At 38.7% G+C, this 13,774-nt stretch overlaps 1 pseudogene; it reads left to right on the forward strand.

Annotated features, from left to right (window-relative positions):
* Positions 1-1,493: 1,493 nt before the first annotated feature.
* LOC145104537 (BTB/POZ domain-containing protein POB1-like) lies at positions 1,494-13,243 on the forward strand (annotated as a pseudogene).
* Positions 13,244-13,774: the final 531 nt, after the last annotated feature.

The raw sequence follows: 13,774 nt of genomic DNA on the forward strand, positions 1-13,774 counted from the left end.
GCCATGAAGAGAGCGGTCAATGCTGTTGATTTGATGGGTCTTCTTCCACAACTATGTGACCCATAGAGTGAGTTCCTTTTGCTTTGATCAGGTATGGGCATTGCAAAACTTTTCTTTGGTTTAAGGACTTGCCATCCGGTGCACATAGAAGAGACGGCTTTGTTCTTTGACAAAGGATTGCGCAGGTCTATCGAGGATATGGTGGTATGTGGAGGGCCCTTCTTTGGAGACATTCAATGGCGTCTGGCTTCCTTACCTATTCGTTTCGGTTGTTTGGGTTTGTACTCGGCATATGAGGTTTCCTCCTACGCATTTGTAGCCTCGAGGGCCCAATATTGGGCATTACAAGACCACATCTTACGTGACAGTGGCATATGTGGTATAGACTCTGATTACCTATGTGCTATAACTCGTCTTCACGATATGATTCCGGGATTCGACTGTAGCGGTTTCACTAATAAGGACACCCCCCCTAAATCCCAAAAAGCATTGGCGTGTGCCCTTTTTAGCAAAATCGTCAAAGATATAGAAGTCGACTTCGATATGACTGTTAGACAGAAAGCAGTTTTTTGAGTGTCTTCGGACACCTCATGCTTAGGATTTTTTGCTAACTATCCCTATTGATGGCCTTGGCCAGTATATGTCTCCTGTGGAGTACCAAACTATTCTTCATTACTGCCTCATGATTCCTCTATTCGCAATTGATGAGATATTCCCAATTTGCCGCAAGGCATGTTTGGATACCTTTGGGGAACATGCGGTTCATTGTAGAGAGCTCCCTGGTTTCAAGTACAGACATGATGTGGTTTGGGATGTTATCTTTGATGTTTGTCGGCGTGCTGGTAATTCTGCGAAGAAAGAAGCGCCAGTGAACTTTTTGACGGACCCGCAGGATGGAAGATCCACACTTAGACCGGCTGACATTTTGGTCTTTGGATGGGTAGGAGGGAAGCACACGTGTGTGGATCTTACTGGGGTCTCTCCTCTTGTCGGTTTGAGGAGCGGGGGTTTCACAGCAAGGCATGCCGTTTTGAAAGCCGTTGCGTCTAAAGTGGCAAAGCACGAGAATGCATGTATAGAAAATCAACATGTGTTTGTACCTTTTGCATTTGACACATTTGGTTTTCTCGCACCAGAGGCGGTGGAGATCCTCGAAAGAGTCCAACCGGTCATGCATTCTAATGTCATATCTCCTAGATCCACAGATGTTGTTTTCAAAATGATTAGTTTTGCGATCCAGAAAGGGCTAGCGGCGCAGCTTATTGCCCGTTTGCCTTCCATCGATATGTATTGAACTATATCATGTTATTTGAAAAGTGTCATTAATCTTCATAGGCCGACTTGAATCAGTTACATGCAAAGATTTTATGTACCCAATTTATCTATTGTTTCGAATTTAAAGAAAAAAAAGATCGAATTCTTTTCATTCATCCTCTTCCGGTGATAAGGAATTAATTAGGGTTCTGAAATCACTCAAATTCTTTTCACGTATGATGAGAGATTCCAGCTTGGACCTTTTCGATCATAGAACGGCGGTCATGGAATCTAGCTATTCGTCTGAAGTCGGTCGCAGCGACGACGACTTTGGTTTTGCGTTCAACGATAGCAATTTCTCCGATCGTCTTCTTTGTATCGAGATCGTTTCCGAGCCGCTAGGGTTTCGACCAGATGGAGAGGGTTGTATGAACCTGGCCACTTGGGTTCGAAATCCTAAACGCCATAGAGAAGATATTATAAGAGAAAACGGTCAATTGTTCCATGATCTTTTCGTAATTTACCAATAATCGATGAATATGTTATGCATGTGATCATGCATTTTTTTAAACTGCTCTGAATGTGGGGAGATTTCCATAAGAACATGAGCCTGACAAGCATTTTGTAACAAATCGTTATTTCAAACCTATGTAATAGTATAGGTCAATGTGTAGTTCTGTTTATAATAATAAAGAAAAATTTTAGCATAATGTGCATATTTACATAATTGACCCTCAAAAATAAATTATTTGACAATCTCGATTGGGGTGAACCAAATGATAGGGATTGTAACAAGGTTTCCAAAAACATAAAGAACACAAAAATCCGAGTTATAACGAAGAAGTTATAACCAATCGAAAATCCGCGACAAAACCGACAAAACACTGTTCAGTGTAAAAATTGAATTTTCAATAAAAGGCTTTTTAGCCTTAGCAATCTAAATGAAAGTTATTGTTTATGTTAAACCGAGAACTTTCATAAAAAGATCGGAAAAATCTGACTTCGTATGAGGAAGTTATGATTTTTCTAAGTTTCAGTATAGCAGTGTACAGCTAAAAACTCGAAATAAAGATCGAGCGATTTTTAGCCGATACAACCTAAACTAGAATTGAAGGTTTCGTCGGTAGTAGTACAACAGTAAAAAGACAGACAAAAATGGACGTCGGATGAAGAAGTTATGAATTTTTAACGGATTCCCATTCCGGTCTGTTTAAAATAATAATATTAAAAATAAAGTCAAAATTTGCCGACGAAGTCTAAACGAAAGTCGTAGAGTATGATTTTACCTACGCATGCATATAAAGAACGCCAAAAACGGAGCTTGTATGCGAAAGTTAAGATTTTCGTAGTTTTGGCACAAAAATAAAGAAAAATAGGAAAAACGGGGCAATTTCGCATGCCATGTCACCCTCGCACGTGGCAGCTGCTGATTAGACCGAGGCCTTGCGTGGCACCTTCTAATTCGACCAACTCCGCAGTCCAGTCATCCTCGGACAGCCTCACATGAGACACACCGGACCTCACCCTCGCACGCCCCTCGGATGCCCCTTCGCACGTTTCCTTCTTCTATTGGAACGAAGTGCGGTCCAATCCGAGCCTCCCACGTCTGCGAGCCTGCGGTCCGAATTAGCCCAACCCTTCGCCACCTGTCCGATGCGTGGCAGCCTCGCACAGCCTCGGATCCGAGGCTTCGGCCTATATAAGGCATGCAAGGGTTCCGAACTATTTTACCTTTTTCACCCTAAATTTCACTCTCTTTCATATTTCCCACTCCCATAAGCTCATATACAGCCCCTAAAGCCCCGGTATCAAGTCTCGGACCCTAAGCAAGCCTCGAAGCCCCGAGATTCCCGAGAAGTAACCTCTCTCCTGTCGAAACTCTGCCCAATTTGAGCCGGTTTCTCGACAAACAAACTCCTTTTCGTAAAACGAAACTCCGTCCGATTCACCACCTATCAAGTGAGTACATACCCCCGTATTTTCATAATTTCTACTGTTTTAAGGGGGAATACAAGCATAACACAAGAACTTTGAGTTATAAAATCATGATTTAAATCATGATAAAAACAACATTAAATTATCCAAAAATACTCAAAATATCAAACTCTTTTATAATCTTATATTTTTCCCCAAAATTCATATTTCTATATATATATATATATATATATATATATATATATATATATATATATATGTATGTATATATATATATATGTATATAAATAAGATTTAAAAGGCTTGGGACTGATAACTCATTCTGGGTCCTTTTCCTTGTTTGGATGTGGGTTTATAAGTTCCGGTTATTTGTCCGAGTGTCGTTTGAATTTTACTTGTATATACAATTCTGTATGTATATAAATATAAAAGTTATTTCATCAATTCAAATACCTTTGTAACACGTTGAGCAAGGGATTACATGCTAAATACAGTTAAATACAGATTCAGAAAGTATATATATAAATTATAATAGGTATAATTTATGATACTTAGAACAATAATTCATGAAACAAGCATACTAGAATACACTGTTTTACAAGAAACAAAGGTTTTGATACAGAACAGATCAAGGGTTTTACACTTGTCAAATACATGTTCGGAATACTAATTCAAGAACATACTATCAATCATTTATTTCAGAATGATTGGGTTTTCATAACTAATACACGTGTAACGTTTATATGCTTTTTGTGAGACATTCAATTCAGGTTGTTTAATTCATTTTAGACAACCAAGGTAAAGTCCTGACATTATAACCAGAATCTCCAGCCTCGGGGATCGAAACAAGTTGTGTGTAGATCTATATCGGGATTGACAACCCGCACTCAGGCTGCTAGCTACAGTCCGGCATACATGCCAATGAGTGGCAATTGTTATCAATAGTTTAAACGCCCACAAAGCGTTTGTTTCAGGCCATCCGTCATAGTATGGTTATAAAACTCATTAAAAAGATATTAACAATACGTTAGTGTATAAACAAGTAAACGAAAGTACACCTTCAAAGTACCAGTTTACAGAATACAAACTACAATGGTTCAATACAGTTTTCAATAATAGCTGGCGGAGCCAGGTACACTCTTAGTTACAAGTTTTCATAAAGGAATACAAATACAAAACATTGATACAAAGAGAACGGTTTTATGGGAATAAAACCACTTTTCATATACAACAGAAAATATAGGATTTTCTGGGACAGTTTACATATACAAGATACAGAGATACTCTTTCAAACATAAACACTTATGCACTCACTTAACTTTATGTTGATACTCTCTTTTCAAATTACTTGTATTCTCAGGGAAATAATACACAGGTACTCCCCGAGCTTTTTGAGAAGATGGAGCTATGTTGAGTCATATCTTCTTTTGTATAACTATTTTGGTTCAATATACAATGATTGAACACATTTAAATACTTATACTTTCTAAATACAATGGTTGTTTGTACTTTGATTACTATGATGCATGTGTTGTGATACTACAATTGAAGTCCTCCACCCCGAGATGTTTCCGCCGTCTGGTTTGGGGGTGTAACAGATTGGTATCAGAGCAATGTTTATAGTGAACTCAGTATATCAATCCATAAAAGATATACAAACTATAAATACAGCGGGGCACGGAGCTCTGACTACAAGTATACTTTTTAAAGATTTAAGTATTTTTATAAGAAGTATACTAACACTCATACCAACAATTATAGTATCACAGTCATAAGAACACACTCATACTTACAAGTACAACATCATAATCATAAGAACTTAAAAGTATTTGGATGTTGAACACTATAGTCAAACCTGGGCAGTTATGTAATCATATCTGGAATTAATATAGCCTGATCAACTATATTGATTTGAGATAGGACTAACATGTGTTTGGGAGTGATAGTGGTGTTGTGACATGTCTAAAACTTACCCTACATATTCAGAAGAACTATAGAACAGAATACAAAGATTAAAATACTATAGAGAGTATTTTACTAACTTTACTTCTAATACAGAACCTATGGCTGAACACAATCTACCAGGAGACCCCTACAATCCACACAATGCAGGCTGGATCTCAGACTCGGATGAAGAATCCTCTGAGGACAGCGAATCGAGTGGTACAGATATAGAGCCATAATTATAAACACCTACTAAATCAAAACTCCCAACCACTAAACGAAACTTTTACAGTAGAAATGGCTAACGGGAAATCCGAATCCACCAATGATATATACATAGGATGTATCCTTACCTTAAATGACTTGTCTTTTCCAATAGACCTTATGCCGGTCTCTATCAAAAGTTTTGACATCATAATAGGTATGGATTGGTTGTGCCCCAACCATGCCGACATCCTATGTTACGAAAGAGCTATTCGTTTGAACTTGCCAACTAATGAAAATCTTATTGTCTATGGTGACAAACCCGGAACGAACCTTCAGATCATTTCTTACATCAAAGCACATAAATACCTTCGCAAGGAGTACTGTGCTTTCTTAGCTCACGTGGTAGACAAAAAGCAAGAAGTGAAAGATATCGCAAGCATTCCAGAGTTCTACAACTTTCCCGATATTTTTCCCGATGATCTTCCAGGAGTACCTCCCGAACGATAAGTCAAATTCTGAATCGACTTAATCCCTGGAGCTACCCCCGTAGCCAAATCCCCCTATCGTCTTGCACCTTCTGAAATGTAAGAATTGTCCAGCTAGCTTAACGAACTCCTTAACAAAGGTTTCATAAGGCCAAGCTTCTCACCTTGGGGAGCACCGGTGTTGTTCGTAAAGAAGAAGGATGGATCATTCCGCATGTGCATAGACTACCGCGAGCTGAATAAACTTACCATCAAGAACCGATACCCTTTACGTCGCATTGACGATCTGTTCGACCAACTTCAAGGTGCGAACTACTTCTCGAAAATAGACTTAAGATTCGGGTATCACCAATTACGGATTTTGGAGGAAGACGTTCCTAAGACCGCGTTTAGAACTCATTATGGTCATTACGAGTTTATAGTGATGCCATTCGGATTGACAAATGCACCTGCTGTGTTCATGGATCTAATAAACAGAGTGTGTCGTCCATTCCAGGACAAATTCGTCATAGTCTTCATCGATGACATCCTTATCTATTCAAGAAGCAAAGAAGAACATGGCCAACATCTTCGTCAAATATTACAAACCCTTAGACCAAAAAACTTTATGCGAAGTTTTCAAAGTGCGAGTTTTGGATTAGGAAGGTTGAATTCCTAGGTCACGTGGTCAGTTCAGAAGGAATACACGTGGACCCTTCCAAAATCACAGCAATTGAAAACTGGCCATCACCCACAACACCTACAGAAATCCGACAATTCTTAGGTCTTGTTGGCTACTATCGCAGATTCATCCAAAATTTCTCCTGAATAGCTAAGCCTCTTACCACCCTGACGCAAAAGGGTGTAACCTATAACTGGGGAGAAAAGCAAGAAACCGCATTCCAAACGCTCAAACAAGCCTTGTGCAGTGCACCGATCTTGTCCCTACCCGAAGCGACAGAAGACTTTGTAGTGTATTGTGATGCTTCAAATCAAGGGCTTGGGTGTGTACTTATGCAAAGAGGAAAGGTTATTTCCTACGCCTCCAGACAACTTAAGACGCATGAAGTCAACTATACAACACACGACCTTGAGCTAGGAGCGGTGGTGTTTGCTCTGAAGATTTGGAGACATTACCTATATGGCACGAAATGCACAATATTCACGGACCATAAAAGTCTCCAGCATATCTTCAATCAGAAAGAGCTGAACATGAGACAACGACGATGGGTAGAGCTACTGAACGACTACGAATGTAAAGTTCTTTATCACCCTGGTAAAGCAAACGTAGTAGCTGATGCCCTTAGCAGAAAAGAATACTCGGGTCGCCGAGTAAAGTCGTTGACCATGACAATCCATTCACATCTGTCCACACAAATCAAAGGAGCTCAACTTGAAGCCTTGAAACCCAAAAACGTGGCAGGTGAAACTCTGATAGGAATGGATAAGAACTTCGAAGTCAGGGATGATGGAGTCTATTATTTCATGAACCGGATCTGGACACCAAAGTTCGGTGGTTATAGAGACGTGGTTATGAATAAAGCACACAAAACCCGATACTCCATTCATCCAGGTTCAGACAAGATGTATCTGGACCTTAAGAGACTATACTGGTGGCCTAACATGAAGGCCGAAATCGCTACCTTTGTGGTCAAGTGCCTTACTTGTGCCAAAGTCAAGGTAGAGTACTAGAAACCTTCAGGTTTGTTACAACAACCTGAAATCCCTGAATGGAAGTGGGAGCGGATTACAATGGATTTCATAACCAAATTACCCAAGACTTCAGGTGGTTATGATACTATTTGGGTAATCGTCGACAGATTAACCAAATCCGGACACTTCTTGCCCATAAAAGAAACCGACAAGATGGAGAAACTAACCAAAACTTACCTCAGGGATATTGTTAGACTGCATGGTGTACCAATATCTATTATTTCGGACCGAGATAGTATATTCACTTCTCGTTTCTGGCAGTCTTTACAAAACTCTTTGGGAACCAGGCTGGACATGAGTACAGCCTACCATCCACAAACCGACGGACAAAGTGAGAGGACGATTCAAACACTAGAAGACATGTTGCGAGCTTGTGTGATAGACTTTGGAAAAGCATGGGATATTCACTTACCCCTTGTTGAATTCTCTTATAACAATAGTTATCACACTAGCATAAAGGCTGCTCCATTCGAAGCCCTCTATGGCCGCAAGTGCAGATCCCCTCTGTGATGGGCTGAAGTGGGTGACATCCAGTTAGCTAGAGGTCAAACTCCTGACAATGCTCTCACTGGTCCGGAAATCATTCGAGAAACCACCGAGAAAATCATATAAATTCGGGAGCGACTTAAAGCTTCCAGAGATAAACAGAAAAGCTACGCTGACAAACGAAGAAAACCCTTGGAGATTCAGGTTGGTGACCGCGTCTTGTTAAAAGTCTCACCCTGGAAGGGCATGATACGCTTTGGAAAGCGTGACAAATTGAGTCCAAGGTACATAGGACCCTTTGAAATTCTTGCTAGAATTGGTCATGTAGCTTACAAACTCCGACTACCCCAAGAACTAAATAACATTCATCCTACCTTCCACGTTTCGAACTTGAAAAAGTGTCTATCTGATGAGACTCTTGTGATCCCACTCGAGGATATCGAGTTAAACGAGAGCCTCAACTTTGTGGAAGAACCCGTAGAGATCCTAGACAGGGAAGTTAAGAAAACCAAACAAAGTCGTATCCCGATAGTGATGGTTCGCTGGAATGCAAAACGGGGACCTGAATTCACTTGGGAGCGGGAGGATCAAATGAAACAGAAGTATCCACATCTTTTTCCCTAGTCTATCGGAAATGTTAATTTCGGGACGAAATTCTCTCTAACAGGGGATAATGTAACAAATCGTTATTTCAAACCTATGTAATAGCATAGGTCAATGTGTAGTTCTTTTTATAATAATAAAGAGAAATTTTAGCATAATGTGCATATTTACATAATTGACCCTCAAAAATAAATTATTTGACAATATCGATTGCGATGAACGAAGTGATAGAGATTGTAACAAGGTTTCCAAAAACATAAAGAACACAAAAATCCGAGTTATAACGAAGAAGTTATGACCAATCGAAAATTCGCGACAAAACCAACAAAACACTGTTCAGTGTAAAAACTGAATTTTCAATAGAAGGCTTTTTAGCCTTAGAAATCTAAATGAAAGTTATAGTTTATGTTAAACCGAGAACTTTCATAAAAATATCGGAAAAATATGACTTCGTATGAGGAAGTTATGATTTTTCTAACTTTCAGTATAGCAGTGTACAACTAAAAACTCGAAATAAAGATCGAGCGACTTTTAGCCGACACAACCTAAACGAGAATTGAAGGTCTCGTCGGTAGTAGTACAACGGTAAAAAGACAGACAAAAACGGACTTCGGATGAAGAAGTTATGAATTTTTAACGGATTCCCATTCTGGTCTGTTTAAAATAATAATATTAAAAATAAAGTGAAAATTTGCCAACAAAGTCTAAACGAAAGTCGTTGAGCATGATTTTACCTATGCGTGCATATAAAGAACGCCAAAAAAGGAGCTCGTATGCGAAAGTTATGATTTTCGCAAGTTTTGGCACAAAAATAAAGAAAAATAGGAAAAACCGGGCAATTTCGCATGCCACGTCACCCTCGCACGTGGCAGCTGCTGATTGGACCGAGGCCTTGCGTGGCACCTTCTGATCCGACCAACTCCGCGGCCAGTCATCCTCGGACAGCCTCGCATGAGACACACCGGACCTCACCCTCGCACGCCCCTCGGATGCCCCTTCGCACGTGTCCTTCTTCTAATGGACCGAAGTCCGGTCCAATCCGAGCCTCCCACGTCTGCGAGCCTGCGGTCCGAAGTAGCCCAACCCTTCGCCACCTGTCCGATGCGTGGCAGCCTCGCATAGCCTCGGATCCGAGGCTTCGGCCTATATAAGGCATGCGAGGGTTCTGAACTATTTTACCTTTTTCACCCTAAATTTCACTCTCTTTCATATTTTCCACTCCCATAAGCTCATATACAACCCCTAAAGCCCTGGTATCAAGTCTCGGACCCTAAGCAAGCCACAAAGCCTCGAGATTCCCGAGAAGTAACCTCTCTCCTATCGAAACTCTGCCCAATTTAAGCCGGTTTCTCGACAAACAAACTCCTTTTCGTGAAACGAAACTCCGTCCGATTCACCACCTATCAAACGAGTACATACCCCCGTATTTTCATAATTTCTACTGTTTTAAGGGGGGATACAAGCATAACACAAGAACTTTGTGTTATAAAATCATGATAAAACAACATTAAATTATCCAAAAATACTCAAAACATCAAACTCGTTTATAATCTTATATTTTTCCCCAAAATTCATATTTGTATATATATATATATATATATATATATATATATATATATATATATATATATGTATATAAATAAGATTTAAAAGGCTTAGGACTGATAACTCATTCTGGGTCCTTTTCCTTGTTTGGATGTGGGCTTATAAGTTCCGGTTATTTGTCCGAGTGTCATTTAAATTTTACTTATATATACAATTCTGTATGTATATAAATATAAAAGTTATTTCATCAATTCAAATACCTTTGTAACACGTTGAGCAAGGGATTACATGCTAAATACAGTTAAATACAGATTCAGAAAGTACATATAAATTATAATAGGTATAATTTATGATACTTAGAACAATAATTCATGAAACAAGCATACTAGAATACACTGTTTTACAAGAACATACTATCAATCATTTATTTCAGAATGATTGGGTTTTCATAACTAATACACATGTAACGTTTATATGCTTTTTATGAGACATTCAATTCAGGTTGTTTAATGCATTTTAGATAACCAAGGTAAAGTCCTGACATTATAACCAGAATCTCCAGCCTCGGGGATCGAAACAAGTTGTGTGTAGATCTATATCGGGATTGACAACCCGCACTCAGGCTGCTAGCTACAGTCCGGCATACACGCCAATGAGTGGCAATTGTTATCAACAGTTTAAACGCCCACAAAGCATTTGTTTCAGGCCATCTGTCATAGTATGGTTATAAGAACTCATTAAAAAGATATTAACAATACGTTAGTGTATAAACAAGTAAACGAAAGTACACCTTCAAAGTACTAATTTACAGAATACAAACTACAATGGTTCAATACAGTTTTCAATAACAGCTGGCGGAGCCAGACACACTCTCAGTTACAAGTTTTCATATAGGAATACAAATACAAAACATTGATACAAAGAGAACGGTTTTATGGGAATAAAACTACTTTTCATATACAACAGAAAATATAGGATTTTCTGGGTCAGTTTTCATATACAAGATACATAGATACTCTTTCAAACATAAACACTTATGCACTCACTCAACTTTATGTTGATACTCTCTTTTCAAATTACTTGTATTCTCAGGGAAATAATACGCAGGTATTCCCCGAGCTTTTTGAGAAGATGGAGCTATGTTGAGTCATATCTTCTTCTGTATAACTATTTTGGTTCAATATACAATGATTGAACACATGTAAATACTTATACTTTCTAAATACAATGGTTGTTTGTACTTTGATTACTATGATGCATGTGTTGTGATACTACAATTGAAGTCCTCCACCCCCAGATGTTTCCGCCGTCTGGTTTGGGGGTGTGACACATTTTTACACATAATATTCTTACGATAAATTGACCAGGGATTGGGATTTTTTGTGTTTGCAAGTAATATTATATTCTTCATGTTCTAAGCGTTAGACATTGCTTTCTGATATTCAGATGAACAAGTTCCGAATCAGCTGGATCATATTCTTGATGATGGTATGGACAATGAAATCCAAGATGAAGAGCAGGAATCAATGATTGAAGAATCACATACACCATTAGGTATGAACAGATTATTATCACTATTGATACTTTTATTTTATCAGATGACACTGATTCATTCTTCAACATTGACTATTTAATATTTATCAGTTGCAAGAGTTAAAACCATACATATCAGCTCCCCAATTTTAGTTGCAAAGAGTCCATTTTTCTACAAGGTGAAACTTCAATGCTCACAAGCATCTATTTTCTCTACTTTTTTACTCAACCATGCATATTCATGTTCCTCACATCATATCTTCATGCAGCTCTTTTCAAATGGGATGAAAGATTCAGAACAGAGGAAGCCCCATGTAAACCTCGGAATCAATGCCTCAAGTATGTAAAATATTTACCATTTATAGCGTCATATTTTGTTAGTTAATTTATTAAACATTAAATTTTTTATTAACAACAGAGGAAGCTCCCTTTATGGAACTCCTGAACTTTATATACAGCAATACTTTGACATCAACTTCTGCTCCTGCTCTTCTTGATGTTCTAATGGCTGCTGACAAATTTGAAGTTGTTTCATGCATGAGACACTGCAGCAATCTGTTAAGAAATCTGCCTATGACACATGAATCAGCATTACTTTATCTCGATCTTCCTTCCACTGTTTCAATGGTTGAAGCAGTGCAGCCATTAACAAATACTGCAAAAGAGTTCTTAACTGTTCGCTACAAAGACATAACCAAGTAAAACCTAATCTTCCTTCATTTTCATGACCTTGACACCGTTATGTAAAATGACAATTTTACCCTCCAGGTTTCAAGACGAGATTCTCAATTTATCCCTTGCTGGGGTGGAGGCGGTTTTATCAAGCGACGACCTCCAGGTTGCATCCGAGGATGGAATTTACGATTTTGTCCTTAAATGGGCCCGGATTCACTACCCTAAGATGGAAGAACGACGCGAAATTTTAACAACACATCTCGCAAAATGTATCCGGTTTCCTTACATGACATGCAGAAAGCTAAGAAAAATCATGACATGCAAGGAATTTGACCCTAAATTCGCACAAAAAGTCGTACTGGAATCCCTCTTTTCCAAAGCAGAATCTCAATCCCTTTCACAAGAACCCTAATCCCCCACGGGCCTACAAGTACAGACCCATGAAGGTGGTTGGGTTTGAACTGCCACGTTAGCAATGCATTATGTACTTGGATTTAAAACGTGAGGAGTGTGTGGGTTTGTTTCCTTCCGGAAGGATTTACTCACAGGCGTTTCATTTAGGGGGGCAAGGGTTTTTTTTGTCGGTTCATTGTAACATGGATCAACAGAATTTGTGTCGATGTTTTGGGCTTTTTTTTGGGACCCAGGAAAAAGGGTTGGGCCCGTTTGAGGTGGAATATGAGTTTGGGGCCCGGTCAAAGCCCGATGAAGAGTATATTATTAAGTATAAAGGGAGTTATAATTTTACACGTGGAAAAGCAGTTGGGTATAGGAATTTGTTTGGGATACCTTGGGCTTCTTTTATTGAGGAGGAAAGTGTTTATTTTATTAATGGTGTTCTTCACCTTAGGGCTCAGCTTACCATTATTAGGCAATCAAAATAACAAATCATGTAAATGGACACATATTGTTAAAGCATATTGTATAGCTTAGTTTACTTTTCATTTTATACATAGTATAAGGACTACATGTAAAGCTTAGTATTTTTTTATAGTTATGAATGCAATACAAACCTTAATGGGAATTATTCTACAAACCAACATGGTATCCAACTGTCGTCTATACTCTATAGCGCCGCATACATTCTTCTTCATCATATATCATTGGACGCTTCATTGATTAATTCCCACTTAAAGATCGATATATTTTTTTTTCTGGAAGATCACAACTCTTTATCTGCATGTTTCCTCAAGATCGACGACTAGGATTGGTGTTGTTGAATCCTACAATCATTATGCCGGTGGTAAGCATCTTACGCTCTTGTTTCTATTCTCTGTTACATTTATTTTTCTATAATTTCTTGTTCCATATGTCCTCTACTTCAGTCCCATCTTCTCACCAACTCGTTTACTCCTCACCAATGTTTATTCACAATTTAGCTTAAAACTTATAGTTGATAGTTCTAAATATAAGTT

The sequence above is a fragment of the Lactuca virosa genome, chromosome 4 (assembly GCF_052849685.1).
Source record: "Lactuca virosa cultivar CGN04683 chromosome 4, Lactuca_virosa_CGN04683_v6, whole genome shotgun sequence".
Lineage (NCBI taxonomy): Eukaryota > Viridiplantae > Streptophyta > Magnoliopsida > Asterales > Asteraceae > Lactuca > Lactuca virosa.